Source organism: Hemicordylus capensis, chromosome 2 (assembly GCF_027244095.1).
Source record: "Hemicordylus capensis ecotype Gifberg chromosome 2, rHemCap1.1.pri, whole genome shotgun sequence".
Lineage (NCBI taxonomy): Eukaryota > Metazoa > Chordata > Lepidosauria > Squamata > Cordylidae > Hemicordylus > Hemicordylus capensis.
The window spans coordinates 400930109-400956083 of NC_069658.1; the positions used below are offsets into that span (position 1 = coordinate 400930109).

Below are 25975 nucleotides of genomic sequence, written 5' to 3' on the forward strand. Positions count from 1 at the left end.
TTGGATTCGGGAGCCAAGGGGATTCAAGGATTTTTTAAAAATCAACTCTGTCAAGTACCAGAGGTGCAGTTTTGTGATGTGTGTTTTAAATGATGCTCAGACAAATTCCACTGTTCCAGGCTAAGGATAACTGTGGATGCTACCCAGCATGTAGCACCCACACCACCATTCTTGTAATGGGTCTCCCTCACTGCCCGCCTTGCCTGCCCCTCACTGCCACCATATACATCTTCATGCATTTGCTATCTAGAATGGTTTCCTCATCCTAGAATTACAGGCTTAGGTTTCATGTTGCTGCTGTGGAAGGCAAGAAACCCCAAGATCATTTCTTTGCTCATTTGTTTTTAATGTATTCAAACAAATGTAATTATGTATCAACATAAGTAAACATGATTTAGTCACTAGCTGACTTCCTGACTGAGCATGTGCTCACCTGCCAGGAAAAGATGTCTCTGCTGCTGAGAGCTTCCTGAGCTCTGCAGCGCCTATTATGCAAGGGAGGAGGTTTTTGCCAATTACTCATTCCCCTGGAGGCCCCAAGTCACCTGAAGATATGTCCCTGATGGCTGTGCAGCCCTCAGGGACATATTTTTAGGTGGTGTAGGACATTTAAATCACACTCCCCTTTGCATGATAGGCACTGTCGAACTCAGGAAACACTTTGCAGCAAGGACATTTCTTTCTGCCATGTGGGTGCATGCTCAGTCAGGATGTAAGCAAATACTGCTGCAATCTTCTTTCTCTGTGCTCCATTGCACCTGTTCCAGCAGGAATTCACACTATCACTCTGATCCAGTGGGAAAGACTGGTGCATGGATGTGGGCATCCATATGTAAGATGATAAGATGTGCATCTGGTTGCACTTCCACATCTTCATTCTGATGCTTACCCAGGCCTCACTGAACTGGCCCCTAGCTGTTGCACTGATCCAGCCCTGCATGACTATCACCACCATTTGCCACAGGCAATAGTTGCACCCAAGGACAGCTTGATTGGGACCTTTGGTTTTGCTTAGCAATGTTTAGGGGAGATTCCCGTGGCCATCTTGAGATGCAGGCCAGCAAGTTTACCCCATTTGGGCATGATGACTGGTCTTGTGAATACTCAGAAATGCTGAGAAGGTGGGTTTGAGCCAGGAAGTGATGAGCCTGCCTCAGTTTCAACCGTTTCAAGCATTGACAAGACTTCTCATCCATCCCCTCCAAAGACAACATGTGGTTGCTTCACTGCCTCACCACCAAGATAGGATTGTTTTGTAAATCATCCTGCAGTCTGAAGCAAGAGCAAAGGTCTCTCTTAGCAGTCAGGCAGTTGTCAACAGTCTGGTAACTCTGTCTTCATCCTGAAAACAAAAAGGTAGTAATAAGTAACATCATAAAGCAGCGAATGCAAAGACTGGCATTCCTTTCAGAGGCTGAGATACTGACAGGCCTGTCAACCACCAGGAAATTTAGTGACTGACAATAAAACTTGCAGTAAAATCTTCCTCTCTGCCAGGATTTTTTTAATAGCTATCACCATTTAATATTTATTTGCTGTGCATCCTTGAAAAAGAATTTGTCAGTAAAAGGATGGTGATGATCAGTATTTTTTTGTAAGCTGGGTGATTCTTGATCTCACTGGACTCAGATCACAAAAGAGGAATCAGGGGAGCATATTCTGCTACTCTGTCCTTAAAGTAACTCTACACACTGAGCAGAACAAAGATAATTTCTGGGGCACCCTTTAGAACCATGTGCCTGCATCATCAGGATGTTAGAGGTTGTTGATTTTTAACCACAATAGGTTAAACAGCAGAGCACTAAGGAATGAGCACACACCTCAGTTACAGAGTAGGTAGCAGAGGGTGGTTTGGATATTGCAGCTGTTTAGAGAAAACACATGGAGATCCTTGTATGACTAAACACTAAATATTTATTGGTTAAATACACTTAGATAGGAAAGACCTATATCTAATCTAAAGGACTACATAATGGATAGGTAAGGAGAGAGAGAGAGATGTTTCCATCTGCTCTCTAGGAGGAAAGGAAGGATTGTGACTCAGCACAGGAAGTGCTGCAAAGTCAGTTCAGGGGTCATAGAGTAGGGACAGATAGGGAGACACTTACTCACTGTCTCTACTTCCAATGCCCCTAATGGTCATTAGGACAATTGGTGTAAAAGGTCGGTGCACTGGAAGTTCATCTCCAACACAAGAGTGCTGCCATCAGAAGGTCCACTAAAAACAAGGACCTAGAACAGCAAAGAACAATAACTGTAGTAGAACATTGTGTCTAACAAAAATGCCCTTGTCAGGATGGTTCACTAATGGAATAGGATTGGCTTCTTCACATGGGAACATAAGAACATAGGAAGCTGCTTTATATCATTGCACCAACTAGCTCCAGCAGCTCTCCAAGGTTGCAGGCAGGAGTCTCTCCCAGCCATACCTAGAGATGCCAGGGCAGGAACCTGGGACCATCTGCAGATGCTCTTCCACTAAGCTATGGCCCCATCCCTTAAGGGGAATATCTTACAGCACTCACATGTAGTCTCCCACCCAAATGCAAAGCAAAGTAGACCCTGCTTGTTTACAAAAAGGTCCCTTCCCCTAAAAATTTACAAAAGTCCCCTTCCCCTTAAAGCCAAATATACTCTCCTTCCCCTTTGATCTCAATATTCAGTCCACAGAATCCACACCCAGTATCCCAGTGAGTACAGAGCAACCAGTTGTAATCTTTAGCTCCAGAGTCTGTTAGACACATGTAGCAGGCCTCCCACTCCTGCCTGATCCCCACGGCTATCCTGTCCCTTGCTGACCTCCTGATGGTTCACCAGCCTGATGGCTCTTCTCCCCTCTCCTCCTCGCCTCCTCTCCCTCCTCTCCAACGCAAACTACCTCCTTCCCAACATTCCACAGCCTTGGCAACCGTTGCCTCATCCTCTGACATCAGCAACACTTGCTTGCTCCCTGGTTCATCCATCATCATCACCTTCTCCCCAGCACCAAGGGCAGTGCTGGAGAAATCCAGGAGTCAATGGGTGAGCCAGTGAGTGAACAAGAGTGGAGAGTGCTGTTGAGCAGCAGCAGTTCTAGCAATGGGTCACAGATAGGACAGACTGTGGGCAGGCAAAGCCAGATGATGAGCAGTAGTGCCCGCTACAGTGATGGCAGTGGCAGGTGGCAGAGCATGGCCCAAGAGGAGGAGCTGGTAAGGAAAAAGAGGCGGAGGAAGCAAACTCTGCCCCAGGGGACAGGGTGGACAGAGCATGCCCAGGCAGGAAGAGCAGTGCAATAGTGGAAAGATGGAGTGGCAGTGGTAGTAGACCTGCAGCAGGCAGATTGGGTGACAGATGCAGCAGGGGATGAGGCCATGGGACACACTTGCTGCCCTGTGGCACACTTGCCACCTGAGACCATATCCTTGGATAGAGGTGACCCTAGCCTAAGCTGGAAGCATTTATAACCAGTCAGGGGAACCCATGAGATACCTGGGTGGTGGGGTGGAGCTATTCTGGGACCTGGGAATATAATTCACCCATTTCGGCTTTTGCTCTGCAGTCCTAATCGACTCGCCACATGGTGCAGCAGAATATGGATCAGGAAGGGCCCTGGACCCAGTCTCCATCATACCTGTCACGCCCAACTCAGCCATCATCCCCATTCTCATACCTTTTCATTCTCTCTGACCTAGCCTAGGATTTTTATTAACTTTGAGTGCCTCTCCAGCTCTCCTTCCCCAGTTGACCTCCAGCCCTTTGCTCTTCACCCCCTGACTGCTCCCATAATTCTCAGTCTTAACACACAAAGCCTCAGTCTTAATACACAGGGCCCCCTTGCTCTTCCACCTCTGGCCTGGTCCCACAAGTATCTGCTCTGCCAAGGAGCCTTCATGCATATTTTAAACATGAACACAGAAGACATCTACTGAAGGAAAGGATTACGCTCCCTCCCCAACTTCCCTCCTACTTGAGACTCACTTTTAATCTTCTAAGAAGGGACCAAAATATAAAGGCGCATGCCACGTTGATATTCATGAGCCAGGCATTTTATTTAATGTGCCTCACGATGGAGGATCAAAGATACAGAGCGGTACCTAATTAATTATTTTTTTCCCTTCTTCTGTAACATCCCCTTAGTGGGCCTGCAAGCCCTGGAATCTAAAAGGGTTCCGCTTTTGCACCGACTCCGCATAATGAGATGGAATTTGGACTCCAGCAAATTTGTTCAGTTTTATGGAGTATTACGCGAAAAACGCTGTGAAATTAAGTTCTGGCTCCGCTATCACGCCACGGCCATCAGGGCTGCTTTTATGTGCGGCACTGAGACGCAGAAATGGGAGAACAGCTCTTCGTTGTGCTAATGTGGTGAACAGAAAGGAGGAGGAGCTGCGACATAGTGCCAGGGGCAGGGAGTAGGAAAATAATGAAGGGAGCCATACAGGGAGAGAGAAAATATCAGCAGAACTGGGCCAGCGGCCCTGAGTGGCAACAGCCAGGTGTCTCTAGAGACACGGCATAGCCCAACCCTGGCCCTCACTTTCATTTTGGGCAAGGTGAAAGAACTATGGAAATGCTGCTGGTGAAGGTAGGAAATGCTTGCCACCTGGAAAGGTACGTTTTGCAAGAGTTGAGAGGAAGTTCCAGTACTCTTAATTCATTTAATCTCTCACATCACTAGAGAGATGCTGAGAAAGGGGTGGAAAGGGGCAAGGAGCAATCAGTTTGAGGAGAAGCCACTGCATGGTGGTTTGCCTGAAGAAACCAAAGCTGCTTTGCATGGGTTGGTGGGAGACACAATCGGTGTTTGGGATCCCTCCCTCTGCCCCACCAGCACAAGACCCACCAACAAAGAGTTGGTGTTAGATTGTTTCTTGGGATATGACCAAGAGACCTTTCTCCACAAGGGACTCATCCATGAACACTAGTCAAATTTGTCTACCCTTTTTGCATTCTGAGTAGTGCCATTTGTATTGCCAGTTTGGAGATTCCACAAGCAATCATTCTCACACATCATTGTGCAAGAATGCACAGTGCTTGTTACTTTGGTGCACATATTAAAAACAAGAGAGCATTCCCTGGATGGACACACAGCAGATGCCACAACAGCAATGTGGAGTTTAGTAAGCCCCCCTTCGATTTAAGAAGGTAAGTGCGTTAACTATAACAACTGAAAGAGTTTTTAACTACAGCTATTTAAAATGTTAAAATTGTCAAATGTGTTATTTATTGTTTTAATCCTTTGTTGTGAGTCACCCAGAACAGCTCAGCACAACAGAAAGGCAAAATATGCATTGTTCTACCACCACCACCACTACTACTACTACTACTACTACTACTACTACCACCACCACCACCACCACCACAATGATGATGATGATGCCGACAACAACGATGTGTGTTTAGGCTTCCTATTTGACTCTGTAAGCCAGTACACTGCCATCGAAAGGAACAGAAAGTATGGGCCGTGCAAGCAGATGATATTCTAAATAAATAAAAATTGAAAACAGATTGATTACATTAAATATATTTCCTTTACTTCTGGGATTTTTTATTTTTGTTCTTTATGTTGCTTGGGAGTACAAAAACTGTCACTAGGGAGACTATATATAGGGTGAGACTGAAGGGACCACAGCCCCCTGCCAAGAATGTACCAGTTCATCAGTAGCTGCCATGGGAGGGGCAACCTAGCAGCCAGTAATGACCCCCGACCTACATGGCCTGAGGAGGCAGTTCTGCCCCGCTTTTCTGAGGGCAACTCCTCAGACCCCTCAGCAGTGCAGGAGGGCCCCTCCCAATTGCCACCCCACCTTCAGAGGCAGCAGCCCATTTCAGTGCCAAAATCTCCCCAGAGAAGGTGGAGCTGGAGGTAGCATCAATCAGAGTGGACAGCAGCAGCACCACTTAAGTCCTCAGTTGGCGCAGAGTCATGGCTGGAGCAACATATCAAGTCTGTATCTGTCCAGCTCCACTGTGAGCTGTCTGTGTTCCTGATCCTCTTCAATGAGCTCTGGAATTAGTCCTTGGTCATCCCTGTAGGCCCCAGCCTGAAACAGGGTAGTGAGAGGTCTCAAGCAGTCCTGTCTACTGCTCCACTCATTGCCTTGCACAGGGCAGCAAAACTTAAGCACCAGGGCTACCATCAGGGGCTGGCCAGGTCAGGCCCTGACGGAAGGCCAACAGCTGACTCCTGAGGCCCCGGAGCCCACCTGGGGGTGCCAGGAGAAGGAAGCACGGCCACAAGTCCCTCACACTGTTGCTGCCTTCTTCCACCCACCTCTCCATCTGTAAAAGACGGCCCTGCTGCCTTCTTCCACTGCCCCCCCCCCGCCTCTGCAAAGGGCCTTTCTCCCAGAGTCCCCTGGTATAATGCAGACAGCTCTGGGAGGCAGGCCCATTTGCTGAGGGAAAATAGGGGGAGCCAAGAGACTTGTGGTGCCTCCTCCTCTCCCTTCCCTTTGGCAAATGGAAAGAAAGCAGCAGACCCTCTTCCTCCCCCCCCCAATGGTGGCAAGGCAGAATATCCCCTGTCACTACCCAATGTCCCACTGCTCCCCATTTGCCAAGGGGGAGGGTAGGAGGGAGCAGCCAGCCTTTGGCCCACTGGCCTGTCACCACTATCCACCTGCTGTGGCTGCAACATCTCCTTCCCTCCCATTCCGGTAAACTGGGGGCCCAGAGGAATAAGCCAGGATCGGGCAGGGATGCTGAAGCACCATGAAAGGTTAACAGGGAGTAGGGTCATGGGAGTTCCATTGTAGGGCTTTGTCTCAAGGCCCTAAGCAATGTCACACCACCCCTGTTAAGCAGCCTGAACTCCTGCCCCACAGGAAAGACCAGAGCTGGTCTTGTGATAGCAAGCATGAATTGTCCCCTTTGCTAAGCAGGGTCCACCCTGGTTGCATTTGCATGCTTGCATGCATGAAGTCCCAGATTCCTTCCCTGGCATCTGTAAAATAGGGCTGAGAGAGACTCCTGCCTGCAACCTTGTAGAAGCCACTGCCAGTCTGTGTAGACCAGGCCTGCTCAACTTAGGCCCCCCAGCTGTTTTTGGACTACAACTCCCATAATTCTCAGCCACAGCAGCCAATAGCCAGGAATTATGGGAATTGTAAGCCAACATCTGCAGGAGGGCCGAAGTTGAGCAGGCCTGGTGTAGACAATACTGAGCTAGATGGACCAGTGGTCTGACTTGGGATAAGGCAGCTGCCTATGTTCCTCTTTGCACCAAGCTCCATAACCTGCAGCATCCCCTTTCCACCTGGTGAGATATGGCAGGTGGGCCTATCCTTCCTGCCTTTGCCTAAATCATGTTTGCAACTGACGGAGGCAAAGGAATGGCTTCTGCTTCCCCGCTCCCTCATCTTCTCTCCACTCCCACATTATCCCATTGGGAGGAGCATGGCTGGTCCCAAAGGTTCACTGTCTGACAGAGCCTTCATATCTATAATCCCTCTTGGAATACTTGTAAGAAAAACTCTCCCACTTTCCCCCTCCCAGCAGGCAGCACTTCCCTTCCTTCCTTCCTTCCCCTTCATCCCTTTCCAGCTCTTCTCCATGCACACACCTCCCTCTGTCGATTTTACCTCCAAAGATTTTGCTTTCCCTTCCTTGGCAATTTTATGACCCATTTCTTACATGACAGCAATTAAGCAATGAAACACTCCCAGTTCAATCCCATGCCCCATAAACATCTTTAAAAGCAACAGACACTATGGAACAAAAACCATCAAAAAGCTAGCCAGTTGGCTGGAAGGAAGCCATCACTCTGGTCCATGCTTTTCCTGTCCCTGCCCCTCCCTGCCACTGGACGGCATGGCACAAGGGTGGCTCTGCCTAATTGCCTGCCCGTAAGAACAGGAAAAGTGGCATATCCAGCCAGTATGTTGGAACTACTGCATTGCACCCACCCACCCACCCATTAATCACAACGGCTCATTATCCGACTGAGGATCCCAGTGCACAGTGCTAGTTTCCTGATAGTTTTGGCCCCAATCTTGCCTAGCCGCATTCCAAATCACAAAGAAACCAGCAGCTTACATGAAAATAAAATAGCCATGGGAGAGAGAGAGAGAGAGAGAGCCCTCCAGCAAGGCCTTCCCTCCTTTCTCCCCTGCTGTGATGTATGTGGTTTTTTGTGCCTGACAGGCCAGGATCCTCTGGGGAACTGCATTGATTAATCGCACCTTTCAGTTTGCTGTGAAACATCTTCACTTTCTCTAGCTTAAAGAAGCCTGACACGTTCAATTGTGGCCCTCGGTCCTCAGTGCCAGCCTGTCTGGGGGGAAATGGTGGCTGCCCACTGAGCATCCCAGCCATCTAATGAGAGTGGCGCCCGCATTAGCACTGCCAGAGGCTCTCTGATGTAGCAACCGCTGGGAACAAGCAGGCCTGCACTGAGGAAATTCAAACAGACACACTTTCTAATTTCCATGACAACTGTAATAGGGTATTTGCTGGGCTCAGGAGTGTGTGTGTGTGTGTGTGTGTGTGTGTGCATGGGGGCGCCTGTATAGGAATGTGATCGTTTAGCAATGACTGAGCTTGTCCTCATTTGCAAACCCAAGCCAGGCTTCTGGAGAGTTATATAAAGGAAGGAAATAGTGGGTATAGTTGCACATATTTCACACCAGAGTTCTCAGCCCTTGTTAACACAACTGCTTGTGCTTACCATGGTCCTAGTCTATGGAATAGGATTATACAGATTCACATTACACACCTGTGAATATAGCACTGCTTCCTGCATTGCAGACTGAAGGAAGAGATCAGTAGAAAGAGATCTATTCCTGCAAGAACTGCAACAGAATCTAACCCAGGGCATGCTGAGTAATGCAGTAGATGTGTGATATGATCAGCAGTGAAATCTGGGGTGATGGTACAGTAATATAATCAGCATGGATCCAACAGGCCACAAAATAACAGACACACACACAAAAGGGAGGTTTAATGTAAGTGATAAAATATAACCTCTCAGTCGGCCCAGTAAGAGCATACGGGAAAATCCAGCTGTCTTACTGCTTAATCACTATTTGCTGCATGCAAGGGGACACTTAAGCAAGTCAGTGATAATGTTACTGGACTCATTGATGCCACCATAGAAACAGTGCCGGAAAGGACCCAAAGGCCATGTATAGGGATGTGCAGGTTCGGTTTGATCACGAATTGGGCCAGTTCAAGCAGTTTGATCGTGAACTGCTTGGAACCACTTCAAGCTGGTTCATTGAACTGACCAGCACAGCTGATTGGTTTGACCAAAATGGTTCACATACCCACAGTTTGGACCAAACCACGCCAAACGGTCCATACACACCCCTAGCCACGTATTCCAGCCTCTTTCCCCAGAACCGGTCTATATAACTCAGTATACAGTGTATCCCAAGGAGAGAGCAGATCCACTGCAGGAAGGTGCTTGCAGAACACAGAGTTCCAGATGACTCAGACCATGGAGCCAAGCCACATGCTGTGGGCAGAGAGTGAGGCCCCACTAAGAGCACTAGTTGAGGGACACTGTGTTAACCCTCTATGGAGAGCAAATGGTAGTTTCTGATTCTCCTAGCTCCTGTAATTATACTGGCTGCATTCTCACTATTGCAAGGATCCTGGTTAAAAAGTTAATCTGGATCAGCAAGCCCCACAGAGCTGACTGTGAGAACGCACAATTTTAGGGCAATCCTGGTCAGACTGTTCTGGTTAACCAGCATTTAACCAGGACATATAACTACGCTTCAGTTGCCTGTATTGACTAGAAGTGGCTCTCCAAGGCCTTGGAAAGAGAGAGGTCTTTCTCAACTTTGCTATCTAAGATCCTTGTAACGGAACAAACCAGGGATCAGTCTTGGAACCTTCTGCATGCAACGCATGTGATCTACCACTGAGCCCTCTCCACAGCTCAGTATGGGAAATGCCTTGTGAAAGGCAAGTGCTTCACTCCCATGACAAATCCATGATGAGTACAGAATGCTGACCTGTGTGGACTGCAGAGACTTTGTAGGGTCTGATCTCTGCCTCTCAGCTGCTTTGGTAGACCAACAGGAGCCAAAGAAACTTCATCCAGATACAGATAGCTCCTGATTCTGAGCCCTGAAATGAGGACATGGATTTTGGACAAGCAATATTTCACAGCATGGTTCTTCTCAGCTGATTTATATGGGAAGACACCCACATTCCTATTAAAACTCAGAATACTTATGTACAGTCCAAGCCTATGAGACCCTGTGCTGAGAAGACTATGGACTGGGTCTCTGGATCGGCCACCCACACAATGGCCGGCTCCGGGTGGGGGCTCCGGGTGGGGGCTCCGGGTGGGGGGTGGGGTGGGGGGAGGGGGGCCTCTGCTAGCCCGATTTTTGCTGATCGTGAGAAGCGCCCCAATGTTTCATCTTGCAGCACATTTGCTGGCATTTTGAGCTTCCTGAAAATACAACACTGGAGCAGCTTTGTGGGCATTCTGACAACGGGCATGGCTGATGCCCATTGTTCTGGGCCCAAATACAAGCCAATGACACCAGCCAGATCAAAGTCATCACGAGAGAGATTCACCCACTTCTTCTGACCTGGTCAGGACTCTGAACAAATCAGAACTGCTCTAGAGTCCTCTGCAATGATGCAAAGGACTTTGGGGGCACACCATCAGTTCCCCTCCTCCATTTATGTACTGGACCTAGGAAATCCCCTTAGCATTTCTGTTAATCAATACAATCATGCTAGTATCTGCCAACTATGTCAGATGTAAGATGATTACATAGGAGAAATGGAGGTGCATGTGAAACAGGAACAGAACACAGTGAGGCTGTTCTCAAAAGCAGCTTAACCCCAGGCTAGGGACGTCCAGCCTGAATTAGGCTGTGTGTGAGAATCGCCAGGATTGGGCCCAATCCCAGCAGTGGCAAAAGCACCCAGCCCAGCTTTTAAGTCCGGTTTTTAGCCTGGGTTGATGGCATCAATGTGCCGTTAGCCCACGCTCCAGGATCATGTGTATCCTCAGACTTCATTTAGCCCATGGAGAAACAGATACAGATGCCTAGAGTGCCCATCTCCTGTGGGAATCACCCATTGCACAATGCTCAGTGTGCGGTGCATTGTGAAATGCCCAGAGGCCAGGACATGTTGTCCCAGCCTCCAGAGCTTTGCACTGCCTCGCGCAGCAGAGGATCAACTGGGAGCACACTTCACACTCCCAGCAACGGCAGATGGGTCATCTGGGGGGGAAGGTAAGCTTCACGCAGCCTTCTCCCCACCCACCCTCTCCCCTGCCTTCTTGGTCATAGTTTCAGCATGCTGTATAAGCCAGTCTATGGCCATTTCATTCACATTGGTGCCAGCTGCTTAGAAACACAGAAGGTTGCCTTGTACCAAGTCATACCAAGCCATCTAGCTCAGAATTGTCTACACAGACTGGCAGTGGCTTCTCCAAGGTTGCAGGCAGGTGTAACCTATCCATGTGTAAGCTTTTATAATGAAATTACAATGGATATGCAACAGAAAGATGGATTTGCCCCATTTGCCTCAAAGAGGCTGCTGCTACAATTACATTGATATGAGGCGTGCTTTGCATTGTTATGGCTCTGTAGGGTGAAGGTGTTAGTTTGCAAAGTGCTTTACAGCCCTCATCTTGTTCATCCTTGCAAAATGAATCCCTAAGATAAGCAACGTTTTCATTTTTACAGATGAAAAGTGAGGCTAAGACATGGGCTGACATGAGGAAAATTACTCAGAGTACTCCCACTGAAATTAAAAGGACAAGTTAGGCAATGGGACTTCTTTGAATAATTTTCCTCCTCATGTCAGCCATGGTAATTATTTTCAATCCCCAACAGAGCCCATGACTGGGTTGGAGTCTGTAGCCAAAAGAACTCTCACCAGGCAAGGTCAAAGAACTTAATGCGGTGGACTACAGAGCTTCTACCTGAGTTGTTTCTTGTCTCGAACTGTGGCCTCAGTAGGGATGTGCAGGGAACTGGTGGGGGAGGGTACACTTCCCCCTGCCACACCGCATTTCCCCCACTGGGGCTCACTTAAAAACCAGTCCGGCAGGGTGGCAGCTTACCTCCCTGCCACCCCGTCCTCTCCTTGGACCGGAAGTGACCGGAAATAGTGCATGCGCACATTGGGCATGTGCGCGTGCATGCGCACAGGCTACTTCCATTCACTTCCGGTCTGAGGAGAGGACGGGGTGGCAGGGAGGTTCGCCCACTGGACCAGTTTTTAAGCAAGCACCAGTGGGGGAAATGCGGTCGGGGGGTAGGTGCACCCTCCCCAACCCTTAAAGTTATTTTCCCCCACTTTTGAACCACCCAGTGTTTGAACCTGTTCAGAGGCCCATAAAAGGGCCTCCCAACAGGTTCGTGCACATCCCTAGGTCTCAGCTCTCTGTATGGTACACCAGAAAAACAATTATGGCCATTAATTCCTGCTTCCTCCTGTCTGTCCTTAAGGCTGAGATCATTTAGAACAAGTGATGCATAGGAAGGGGAGAAAAGTTACACAAAAGCTAAACCCCAGCCCATCTCCTCCGGAACACCTTGTCATCAAGAAAAATGATGCTGGCAAGAGAAAAATCCACTGGGGTTGCTTGGCTGGCAATTCACCAGGCTCCAGTGGCCAATGAGCATTTATCAATAATTTCAGGATCTGCCAGTCACAAACATTGTCTCTGACTTTTATCTAAAGCAGAGAGAATTTTGGGCCATCCCCCCACCACACTAGGTGACGACTACTCAGGAAAAGGGAAGCAATGAAGAGTTCAGGACAACAACAACAACAACATTATTATTATTATTATTATTATTATTATTATTATTATTATTATTATTAATGGCGCCTAGAAGAAGAGGAATTTCCTCTTTATTGTAGGAAACAATATCTTGTCAGCTCCTGATTAGGAAATAAACCAATGGTGCTCTGGGAAGCAAGATCATTGCAGTCCCTCTGCCACCATGTCCCTAATCCATAGCAATATATCCCAAGGGATTCAGGGCTCCTGGTGTGCTCATTGTCTTATCGCTGAGAAAGTGATGTGTTTCTGTGATATTTCAATAGGAACATCTTGCTGCTACACTGAATGACTGGAGCTGTGGGGCCCACACTAGTTATATGTAGCAAAGGTGTCACTACAGGGTGCCAGAAGGAACATCACGCTCACTTAGGAAGGGAACTAGCAAAAGGATATGCAGTATTTAGGCCAGCAATATCTGGTTGGCAGTCTGTTGGCCTGGATATGGCCTGTCAGCATACTTTTATACTAGCCCTCAATAGTCCTGAATTTGATCACGATGGATACACTGCAGTGTTATGCTAAAGTTCTCTTCACGTCGTCGTCTGCATGACTGAACTCATGTGCTGCATAAAGGCGAAGCCCTTATTACTAGCTGATGTCCAGAGGCGCTCAGCCATCTTGTGTGTGTGTGTGGGGGGGGGAGCAGTTAATGCCTGCAAAAAATTAGTAATACTGGTCTGTGGGTGGCTGGAAAATAGAATAGCCCCTAAAAATACAGATATTGGTCATTGCTGGTATCTCTAAAGTCCAGGCTAAACCACACCAAGAGAGATTATGTCAAATCCAAACTTAACTTTCAGATCTTAAGTGCAAATGGAGGAGACTCAGGCCTATGCATCTCCAACAACATTCTCTCCCCCCACCCCGCCACGGACTCCTGGCTAGAGACTCGGACCTACAAACAGCGTTGAAAGAAAGCACTGTCCGCCCCGCCCCCTCCCCGGGCCTCCTAATAAAGTTTAGCCAAGGGGAGGCTCGCTGGCCTGCCCTCCTTCCGCAGAGGGGGCGGTGGATTAGCAGAAGATTATGACTCCTGTGCACATATTGATAGAGAAGGTGAGATCGATGGGAAGTGACAGTACACGCCATTAAAGCACATTTAGCCTTCCCCGAAGGGTGTGTGGAGGAGCCAGAGGGAGGGTGCGAGAGCCAGGAGCTGCCAACCCGGATTGGAAAGGTCAGCTCTGCCTGTGTCTGCGGGACCTCGCCGTGAGGCTCAGCTTTAAATTGGGTAAAGTCTGCAGTTATTTAATGCGAGCGTGGCCGCTTTGGGCCCGTCAAGGAGGCTACAGCGCTTGGCAGGGCCGGGATTGGCTCAGGGCGTTTCAGCACCACGGACAGAGGCGAGGGAGATGAGAGACTCCGACGAACCAGCCACTCCGTAGCCCGCAGGCGCCGCCCGCCGCCTCCCGCTTCGATTGCAAAAGTTTATTCGGCATTTCTGTGCTTCTCCAAAGGTCACCGGAGAGACGAGGAGCCGCCTCTGATGGGAACGTCGCGGGGCAGGCGGCTCGAGGGAGCTCTGAGGAAGACAAGCAGATGTGGAAAGGCCGCCAAATGGCAAGCCTAGTGGGGAGGAGGAGACATCATATATGCTGCCTGCCTGGGAGAGCCCTATGGAGCGAGCCGAACCGCAAATGCGGAGGAAACTCATGAAGCCTCGCCTGAGGGCAGCGCTACGCCTCACAATGCTGCCAGAAACAGGCTTCCAAGACATGTGCACGGGTGTGTAAAGTCATGTTAGGTGCATAACTTACTTTTCACACGCCACGCACTGGCTGCAGAAAGTACTGGTGTCACAGAGGTATTTCCAGCCACCCACTTAGGAGGTATCGTGTTGCCCTTGGGCACAGGGGCGTGTGCCGGCTCAGGAAACTGGGCTGGTGGTTATGCAGAGAGGGGGGGCAGTAAACCCACAAATGCAGGTACACATCAAACCTATATGCACACACAAAATGAGGTTAATGCATGAGGACACACAGGGATGCTTTGTGAGGGCTATCCCCCCACCACCACCACCACAATTAGGATATGCATGTGAGGGGAATGCACATGCATTGTCACTGATGAAAAACAATGCAATTCATGTATTTTGCAAGTGTTGAGTGCACTGGGGATCCAACAAGAAGAGGGATGTTTTGTCTCATGCATTATGTGAATCAATGGACAGAAGAGGCTCACTTGTGTGCACATCTGAAAAATAACCATGCAAAAGAATGGAGTCAGGCATGCAGTTGTAGAGGGGTCCTACAGTGAGCCTCTTATGTCCCCACCTCCCTTCTTTCCTACACAGGCACACATACTGTGTTTTGCATAGCCTCAGTTGGGGGTGTTGGCATAAAACACAGGTGAATATTGTATGCCTAATAATGTTATTGCTACTGAACGATGCACATAAGAGAATGGAACAGAGGCAGGTCCTACAGGTGGGGGGTGGGCATGATGTTATTTGGTAAAAACTTTTCAAGTGCAGTGATCATTTGAAGTGGTATTACAGGAATGAACCTTTAGCTATTTATTAATAATAATAATAATAATTATTATTATTATTATTATTACATTTATATCCCGCTCTTTCTCCAAGGAGTCCAGAGCGGTGTACTACATACTTGAGTTTCTCTTTCACAACAACCCTGTGAAGTAGGTTAGGCTGAGAGAGAAGTGACTGGCCCAGAGTCACCCAGCTAGTTTCATGGCTGAATGGGGATTTGAACTCGGGTCTCCCCGGTCCTAGTCCATCACTCTAACCACTACACCACGCTGGCTCTCAATTATCTATCTACCTACCTACCTACCTAATTGATAGATGGATAGATGGAGATGGATAGACAGATAGACAGATGGATCCAATTAATTTGCATATAGCTGTCAGTATACTGCATACTCACACACTAAGAAAATTAGGCCACGTCTGCACTGTGGGTTCCTAGTTATATCTTGCACTGCTGTTGCTGTTTGCATGTTTATCAGGGACAGACCTTATGTTACCTTCTCCTTTCTTTGCTCTTATAGCTAACAAGTGAATTTTAGCCCGTTGAAAAACGGGCGCTAGTAATGCTTTCGGCCCCCGCCGCCGAACCTCCCAGCTGCCCGATCCCACCATTTGTACAGGAAAGAGGAGCTCGCCAGCAGATCTCCTCTTTCTGCAAAGGCTCTTCTCAAACTGGCGCTTTGAGCGGAAAGGACGCCCTTTCCGCTCAAAGCACCAGTTTGAGAAGAGCCTTTGCAGAAAGAGGAGCTCTGCTAGCGAGCTCCTCTTTCCTGTACAAATGGTGGGATCGGGCAGCTGGGAGGGCGGTTCGGCGGCGGCATTTTTCAGTGCCAATTTGGCCCTTAGTAATTTGGCGGGGGGACGGGAATGGTGGGATCGGGCCCCAAGGTTCCCCCCCCGCCTGGCTTTACTGGCGGTGCCAGGCCTCGGCGGCGGCTCTGCCGCCACCTCGGCCAGCTTCCCCGCCGCCTCTTCCCCCGGCGTCTCTCTCCTTTATTTGCGGCGGCCGCTTCTGGCCCCGCCGCCACCTCACCCGCACTCCCGCCGCCAGTTGCCCCGTCGCGGCCACCGCCACCTCTGGCCGTGGCCACGGCTGCGCCGCCGCCTCTCCCGCACTCTCCTCCTGGCGTAGGCGGCGGCCACTTCTCCTTCTCCCGGCCCCAACATGGCCGCCGGGTCCTGCCGTTCGTGCCTCCCTTGCCCTGTTCTGGGCATGCCCAGAACAGGCCAGGCACGAACGCACGCTTGGTGTCCGTCCACGGACGGACACCAAGCGTTTTATTAGAGAGGATGTGCATTTTCTTTTCTCTCTGTCCGCACATGTTGGATAGTATCAGAATGTCATTTAGAACATGGTGGGAGTGCTACCTATTTATGGGCCAGTTTCTCAAAATACACACCTGTATTACACAGTGTTCTGGGATTGCCTAATACTCCAAAACACAGCTCAAAAAATATCAATCAGCTTCGCCCACAACCAACTTCTGTGTTGGCCAAGGCATCAGCACACCTACATTTGTGTCATGCAAGAACCTGAAGTGGGGATCCAGGCTTTCCCTCAGTACAGTTTTCAGCATGCCAACGTGGATTCCCAGCTGTCATCTTGCAAACAGCATAAATCAGAGAAGCGTCAAATCAAAATTAATTTACTGTAAACAACTGATTGAGGCAAGTGGTGGAGCATTAATGGAAGCCTTTGCAGGGAAAGTTTCTTTGGAGCAGAGAACATCGGAGGGGTATTACATATTCAGTTGCCCATATGCAGGCTGAGCAGATGCAAATGGGAATGGCATGCAGAAGCAGGTTCACAGCTATCCCTCTCCGATGGCCATAGGTTGCCCAGCCCTCTTCCCAAATCCAGTCAGCTTGCAGAACAACAAAATCCTAACCTACTTCACAGGGTTGTTGTGAGGATAAGCATAACCGTGTACGTTGCTCTGGGCTCCTAGGAGGAAGAATGGGATATAAATTGTAAATCAGTCAATCAATCCAGACAGATAGGCTCTTTCTCATGCGCCCTCTCTTATCAGGCAATATGGGTTTCTTACCTTTCTTCCTTGGTTGGTAGGTCTGGCCCCATCTTGAGACAGAAAGGCAGAATCTGCTGAGGTGGCAGGTCTGAGGCACTAGTAAAAGATGGCTAATTGCCATGCGTTGCGCCCCGCTGCCCCCCGCCTTTTAAGGCTGTGAAAAAAGTGATATTGTGTCGTTCCCCTTAGAGATATTGATTTGAAGATATAAGATTCCTGTTGTTGTGTTAAGATGATGGAGAGGGAGCACAACCTAGAGAGATGACTTTAGTAGGGTGCTTTGTCACAGCAATGTACAGATTTGTGAGCACCATCAGCTTGTGGGAGAACCAGGAGAAGAGAGGAAGCTGCCTTGTTCCCAGTTTTGCCTTTGTGTTATCTCTTCTGACTGACAGTGGCTCTACTGAGTCCCAGCCAGAGGGTGGTGGTGGTGGTTTTAAAGTAGAGATGTTGGTGGTTGAACTTGGGACCTTCTGTATGCAAAGCAGGTGCTCCACTATGGTTTCCCCCTATAGATTGGGGAGGGACATAGAAACATAGGAAGTGTCCTTATACTGAGTCAGACTATTGGTCCATCAAGCTCAGTATTGTCTACAATGACTGTGGCAGTGACTCCCCAAGGTTTCAGGCAGGAGTCTCTCCCAGCCCTACCTGGAGATGCTGCCAGAGACTGGACCTGGGAACTTCTGCATGCAAGGATACAGGTGTTCTTCCACAGAGTTATGGTCCCATCTCCTAAGGGCAATACCATCCAAATGCAAACCAAGACCCTACTTATCAAAGGGGACAGTTCATGCTCGCTTCCACATGACCAGCTCCCCTCCCCTAAAGTATGCAGTATAGATGTGCACTGTAGGGAAAGGAGGTAAATTGCTTCGGGTAGCAAACTATTTTGGGCTAGCCCTGGTCCTTGGAGATGGATGTGACCCTCTACATATACCCTGCAGGAGCTCAAGACCAAAAGCAGTCAAACTACCTATTCACTGAGCATCATTTGTCTACCACCAACTGGCAGGCTATATAGGAAAGCCGGAAGAAAAGGCCATCTTTCCACTGTGTGTAATACAACAGTACAGATATAGCAGCAGGATAGCTCTTCTTCTTCTTCTTTTCTCCCCCACCCCCAGTAATGTAGACATGACACAGCTTTGCTCACATTTCTCTAAACTGCAGTGACAAGGAGATTTAGGCCACAGAAAGACTAAACACTATTTAAAAATAGCTCTGCTTTAGAATGGTTGTTATTTTGGGGTTCATGCAATATGGTACAGAAGATGCAAAATGTCTGCACAACTCCAGGACTTTGTCTACAACATGCAAAAGATCGCTTGGGACTGAAGAGGCAGTTTCACAGCAGGAACGTGCTTGGAACAGAGCTGGGGACAGAGAACTGGTCCACCTGGATCAGAAACAAGGCCATGTCGAGAGGAAGCTGGTTGCACTGGAAGAAACTGACTGGAAAGAAACTAGAAACAGCTATTTTGAGTGTAGCAGAAACCAGCAGAGAAGGCAAGGAGAAGGCCAAAGGACAGTGGAGGTTCTAGCGGTGCATTTTGAATGCGAGAGGACATTTGCAAGACATATTGCTGGCACGGGTGGGAGGCATACCCTCAATGCTATGGATAGCTCTCTTGCCATACCATGCAAGTGAGGGAGAATGACAAGCTAGGCTGTGCAGACTGTTAACTAAAGGTAAAGGTAAAGTGTGCCGTTGAGTCGGTGTCAACTCCTGGCACCCACAGAGCCCTGTGGTTGTCTTTGGTAGAATACAGGAGGGGTTTACCATTGCCATCTCCCGTGCAGTATGAGATGATGCCTTCCTATATCGCTGCTGCCTGATATAGATGTTTCCTCATAGTCTGGGAAACACACCAGCGGGGATTCAAACCAGCAACCTCTTGTTCCCTAGGCAAGTTACTTCCCTGCTGTGCCATTAGGTGGCTTAGACTGTTAACTACTAAATCCATATTTAATGTCATCATTGTGTTAGCTGCTTTTAGGGAATGGGGTGCCACAGCCTTGCATTTACCCTGATGCCTCTGGTCTTGCTCTTGACAGGAGGAGGAGGAGGAGGAGGAGGAGGAGGAGGAGGAGGAGGAGGTCTGTTCATCATTGCATCCAAGTCATCAGCAGCAGTCAGTGCAAGTGCTGACCATCCCTCTGATGCATACAGTGGCAAAGGTGGCAGTGGTGGTGGGGCTTAGAGGTGGGCAAGCCACCATTCAGATCTCCCCTCCAGCTGTGATGCTTCCTGAGTGGCCTTGAGCTGCAGACCGCCCTCACTCAGCCCCCACCTGCCTCTCTGGCCCATTGTAAGAAAAAAGCCCTGCACCTCTAATCTCCTTCAAGGAAGGGCAGGATACCAATGGATCATAAATATTATAAATCGGAGGAGGAAAGTTGTCAGAAATATCTTTCTGAGCTGCAAGGAAGCGGCTGGGGAGCAGAAGCAGAACTGCTGCTGAGTCAGGGCCTTCCTGCTTGCCAGGGCATAACCTTGAGTGGGAGACACCCCTCGGCTGGCTGAGCACGGAGGAGCCTGAATGGTGCCAGTGTGCTTGAGCTGAGATTCAATACCTGGATACACAGCCTCATCTGCAAGGAAACCTGATCAAAAGAAGTCTGCATCTGAGCACTCTGAGCACGGTCAGTTGGTGATGTTTAGTGCAGGTCTATGGATCCGGGTACAGGTCAGGGTTGACTGCATCCTTCTGTCCATGGTGGCCTGATGATCTGGGCTTTGGAAATGCAGAAGCCTATTCCACCTCACCCCCACCCACGAATGACACCACAGCTGAGCCCGGCATGCGTGTGTGCAAAAACAGGGATGTAGCTAGGGGAGAAGGGGCCTGCGTTTGACCCTCTCCCTGGCGGCGCCCCCCACCCCCCGGAGAGAGGGAGATAATGAAGAAAACAGGGAGGGGTGGAGCTAGGGGGCCCTCAGGAGCCGGGAGCCCTGGGTTCTTTGAACCCATCTGCTCAATTATAGTCACACCCCTGTGCAGAACTGGTGCTCAGTCCCCTCCTTGTCACAATCTCTTCCTTTAAGTGGGTAGAAAACTGTACATGGAAATGTGTGGGTTAACACGATATATATAACTTGCGTTTATAAGCCACATTATATACCCCATAATAAAGAGGTATATATTTGGGAAGGGGGGGTGTTAGGTTTGGGTTGGGGGAAGTTCAATAAAATGAGGAGGTAACTGCTCAAACACTTAGGTTTAATGGGGATCTGTGCACCTGCAAATCCTTTAGGGGGGTTGTGTAGCATACCCAGCAGCAATCCTGACCCCACCCCCACCCCCTTCAGATCACAGTCCTGAGCTCCTTCCAGGCTCACAGCCAAGCATGGAGTAGCCAGTGGCTCAACATCACATTTACATATGCATGGTGTTCAAGGCATCTGATCTCAAGAGTGGTTTGGGGGGCAAAGAGGTCCATGCTAGAGCAGTGCAGAGGGGCTCAGAAAGTACAAAAAGAGGGTCAGCAAGCTCTTCAGGGCACTTGTGCATGGTAGCATAAACCACAACGACAGAGGGAAGGCATTATGGCCAATTAGAGCTCTGCGTAGTGACCACCTGCTTGGTCTAGAATGTTCAAACTGAAAGCTCTTGAGTGTGTGTATGTGTGTGTCTATACAGATACCCCATTAGGAGCCACATAGACTGCTGCAAACCATGTGATCATAGGAATGTGCAAGCAAAGCAAAACATGGAGTTGTTCAAATGGTCTGGAGCCCCAGAAATTCTGCCATCCCAGAATGGCTGCATCTCACTTGGTGTCCCAAAGGACCACAGGTTAGCTTCAAGCCCAGAATGGCAAAGTATGGCAAGCCCCTCCTGCACCTCCTCAGTCCCAATCCACAGGCCGCTCATAGTTCAGCATTAGCCTTTGCTTCCCAACAGCTCTTTCAGGGTCCTAAGCCCCTCCTGCTGCTTCCCTCCCATCTTAGCCAGGGGATCCCGGCTGCTCTGGTGATGTCTCTGAAGCTAGTATTTCTAAACTACATCTCACAACCTTCTGGTTATTCCACAGCTGGAAACAAATATCTCTTTCTTACATGGATGCCTCAGAATTTGTAGATCCTTAATTTATGTTTTCAGGGCTTCTGAACCACACAGCGGCAAAAGTCGCTTTAAGATGCAGGCCGGCTCTCCTCCATTCCCAAATAGCATGCCTCACTTCAGTTGCTATGTCCTTCAGCAGTGGCTCCAGGTTGCTCAGTAGAAGGCTTGACTCCTGGCATGGCCAGCTACACACAAACAGGGAAAGGTGGCTGCTTGTCCAATACATTGCTATTCAGTGCCATCCTGTGGCCAGACTTGAGCATAGCAACTTCCAACAATTTTCATTCAAGGGACAAGGGTGCTGCTCTATAAGTCACTCCCATGACAAAAAGCAAAACATGGGGAGAGCATCATCTGCCCACACCCTCTCATATCTCAGACAAGGTTATCCAGATGCACTCTCACGAATGTAAATTGTAACCCTGGTTAAAGGAATGACTCTTTTGAGATAGGTAGAATGACATCTTTATGGGCCAGCCAGCTACTTAGTTAAATTGTTATGCTATGTAATCTCATCTCCAAATCAGTGATGGACAGCAACAAACAGCACCGGGATCCTGCATCCAGAATTTGTCCCCTCTTAGGACAGGAAACACTGTTTTGGATTTAGACAACCAGGAGCCAAGTGGTATAAGCCACCTAATGGCTCAGCAGGGAAGAGCAAGAGGTTGCTGGTTCGAATCCCTGCCGGTAAGTTTCCCAGACTATGGTAAACACCTATATTGGACAGCAGCGATATAGGAAGATGCTGAAAGGCATCATCATAATCATCATCATTATTATTATTAATTCGATTTCTATACCGCCCTTCCAAAAATGGCTCGGGGTGGTTTACATAGAGAAATAAATGAATAAGATGGCTCCCTGTCCCCAAAGGGCTCACATTCTAAAAAGAAACATAAGATAGACACCAGCAACAGTCACTGGAGGTACTGTGCTGGAGGTGGAGAGGGCCAGTTACTCTCCCCCTGCTAAATAAAGAGAATCACCACAGTAAAAAGTGCCTCTTTGCCCAGGTAGCAGGGATGATAACTGGGCATCTCATACTGTGCAGAAGTAGGCAATGGTAAACCTATATTCTACCAAAGAAAACCACAGGGCTCTGTGGTTGCCAGGAGTCGACACCAACTTGACGGCACAACTTTACTTTAGCAAGCTTTTAAGCAGCAGCTCTCTGGCTCTTGATAATCTGAATTTACCCATATATTTATCCAATATATAAGCAGATGTGCAACCTCTGTTTTTAAACAATGCACTGGCCAAGCAAAAGCTATCATTTCATGCATTATTCTATTTGCGCGTATCTTCACCATTTTGCAGGTGGGGGCCACGTTGGCAAAACCAAACACACTTCGATGTAAAAGCCATTTCCTACTGTACTGACTTCCCTGCAGTGCTGCACTTTTCTCAGGACCAAGGAGGGGCCTTTAGAGAGAACCAGAGCCTTGTCAAGCCCCAGCACCATATTGGAAGGTGCCCATGGACTACTGAGAAGTGTCATGCTTCCCAGAGATTTTCCCATAGGACATTATGGGGAGGACATTCCATGTGTATCTTCCGAGATGGTGCTGGGGTTTGAGAGGATTCCGTTTCCCTTAAAAGGAGCCCAATGGCACTGAGTAAAGTGAAGCACTGCACAATGGGAACAGTCACCTCTGCCCAGTGCCAAGGGGGCTGTGCAGAGTACTCTGCTTGGGCCAAAGCTTCACACAGGCCTAAAAAAAATGTGCCTCACGTGGGATTGATGGGAACCATCACTTGCTCCCAGACCTTCCAAGGAAGAACACTCTCCTGTTGTGTCTCATCCTGTGGATCTCCATTCTGTACAGTCCTTAATTCTGCAGCACTATTCCAATCAGAATCCTAATACCCCAGTGATGACAAGTGTAAGCTGTTGTTCCAACTGCAAGGGCCATTGAGGCAGACTAGGTGTGCAACAGTTTAGCTAAAGTTTCTGGGACTTTCTCCATCAATCACATGTCTTAGTCTTGGGTCTCACGATGCCTACATTACAAAGACACATCCATCTGTGACTATTTCCTGTTCATTTCCCTATACATAATATCAGAATGTGAGTAGGAAGATGTAATGTCAGAAACACTCTTAAGATTTAGCCTTCACTGAACAGGGGTTCTTTGGCTCAAGGTAGGCCCTATGAAGAACCAACCTTTCTGACTAGATACCAACAACTTGTCTCTGTATCTTAAATTATCCAAGATAACTCCAGAGAACCTTCACCTTCTAACCAGTCTCTACACCTAGGCCTTTGAACTTTAAAGTGGACCAAAGGTAGAGTCCTTTATCCAAGCACAAAGATCTTCCTTGATATTTTATCTCTGGATAAGCACTAAAAAGCATCCATTATCAAATGCTTTTTGCAGACTAAGGCAGAGGCTCACCTGCAGGAGGCTATCACCATGATATACAGTATTATCAGTGTTTCATCCCTCTCGTATCAGCCAACCCTGGGGCAGGAGCATCCCATTGGCTTGATAGGTTAAAAACAGAGGGGTGGGGATGAAGATACATTTGGCTGATAAAAATGATTGCTCCTTTTCACGCGACACTGTTGAAAGGATGTTGTCACATCTTTGTTAAACAGCAGTCTGTGATGACCAAGGCACTGCAGGTGGATGCCACTCCAGTGAGGGAGAATTGGGAATGCTGAGCCTTGGCATATTTTTTTTAAGTTCAAATATTCATCTTCCACATTCTCAAAACTCCATCCCTTGATTGTTCCTTATCCGCTAACTAACTGCTGGTCTCCCTTCTTCCCATTGCCTCCAGACTCCTGGAGTGTGCTGGTGTTCACTCCTAGTCCTTTTCTCCTTCAACTCCATTCTTGACCCCCTCCAGGCTCAGAGGCGTAACTAGGGAAAATAGTGCCTAGGGCAAGCACTGAAATTGCGCCACTGTCCAAGCAGGAATGATGGGACTTGTAGTCAGCAATATCTGGAAATCCCCGTTAAAAGGAACACTGTACCATCTAGACATGGTTGTTGATCAAAACCTGAAAGCATGAGCCATCTCTGTAAAAGACCTAGAACAACAGTCAGGAGTTATGCGAGGATTCCAAGTGTCATTTTCTCTGTCTCATCTCATTCTTTTTTTAAAAAACATGACTTTGTCCTAGAGGATCACCTGCCCAAATAGCCACTAGCAAAATAGGGGAAGAAGAAGGTGGCGGTGGTGGTGGGGTGTGTGTGTAAATGATTCCTGCCAGCCTTTGTCTTATGATGACTGTTGGCTCATGATGGGGTATATGTGCATTCACCACACCAGTGCTTACTTTGACATCAAGAGGTAGGAGGATACATTAGTTTGCCACACTAGACAGAGGCAGTTGAAACAGGAGCAAGACAGCCAAGTTCTGCCAGGGCCAAAACCAGCCCCTGCCAGACTAAGAAATCATTGTAATTTGCCCCTTCCTGTCACAAGCAGTGTGCTGTTCTTTTATTATTGACTCTAACTCTCAAATATCCCAGTCATGGATGGAAAATTCACGGTCAATTTACAAGAGACACATTTTCTATATGGAAGTTTCTTCTGTGCAGGTGTTGTGCAAAAACCCATGTGTAGTGACCGCCAGGGGCATAGCGAGGTTGGAATGGGCCAAGATGAGATTTTAAAATGGGCCCCCAGCCCCTCAAAGTCCAGGGCCTCCACACATTATTATTATTATTATTATTATTATTATTATTATTATTATTATTATTATTATTATTATTTACATCCCAGCCCCCCAAAGATTTAAGTCTGATATTTCAAAATAAGTATGCTGCCTGAAAATACATTTCACTGAATACACACATGCACACTTCACAGTATATAGTGATATACATTGAGTACTATATATTTGTGCTACTTTTAATGCCTAGAACACACTAGCAACGCTAATTATTAAAATGGCCCCCTCGCTGCAGATTAGCAAAGGAGACTTTCAACCATGCAGAGTGAGCCTATGTTTGTTTTCTCAGAATTCTGAACAAATTCAGTAAAGTTTGATTCCAGGAGGTTTTTCACAGGAGGCTTTTAAAGCCCTTTAACACACATCTCCTCTGGAATGGAGGTGCTGCATTCACATGTTGGCCAGATTTACTCTGAAGTCCCTGCAAGTTATTGGAGAGCAGTTCACACACAAGAAAAATAAAATAAAATAAAAGCACAACACATGCTTCACTGTTCTCACTCAGACCTTCTGAGTTGCAAAACAACTTGAACATAAGGGCATTTATGAATGAATGAATGAATGAATGAATGAATGAATAAATAAATAAATAAATATTTGTTCCAGAAGTTTTTGTAATTTTCTGACATGAAACAAGCCACTTATAGGCCTTTTTAGATAGTTTTTGTTTTTAAAGCCAGCACATTTTCCAGTCTGTTTTAAATTAAATATTCAGAGACTTCTCAGTCTTGCCCCACCCCCCATATCAAAGCCCTATGGCAAGCAGATCCCTATATATGGGGGTAACCACAAAAAGGAATTCACAGCCTACCTTGCAAGGGCTGTGCTGGATGGTCTGGTCTGCTGCAGGGAGCTCTGCCAGCCTCCTTCCTGGCTTGCTGGAGCCTGCCGAGTTCAGGCTTCAGGGAGGCCTACTGGGAGGCCTCTCTGGAAGCCCTGCCC

The 25975-nt window shown here is 48.1% G+C and overlaps 1 long non-coding RNA gene across 3 annotated transcripts; it reads right to left on the reverse strand.

Moving 5' to 3' along the window:
• Positions 1-355: 355 nt before the first annotated feature.
• LOC128348057 (uncharacterized) lies at positions 356-25917 on the reverse strand. 3 transcript variants are annotated; one of them, XR_008317900.1, is made up of 4 exons: positions 25845-25917; positions 9945-10059; positions 2109-2232; positions 356-1342 (listed from the first exon to the last, which is right to left on the reverse strand). It is a non-coding gene; the product is annotated as an uncharacterized LOC128348057 (long non-coding RNA). The 3 variants fall into 3 exon arrangements; XR_008317902.1 differs by lacking the exon at positions 25845-25917 and adding an exon at positions 14512-14754; XR_008317901.1 differs by lacking the exons at positions 9945-10059; positions 25845-25917 and adding an exon at positions 2800-2858.
• Positions 25918-25975: the final 58 nt, after the last annotated feature.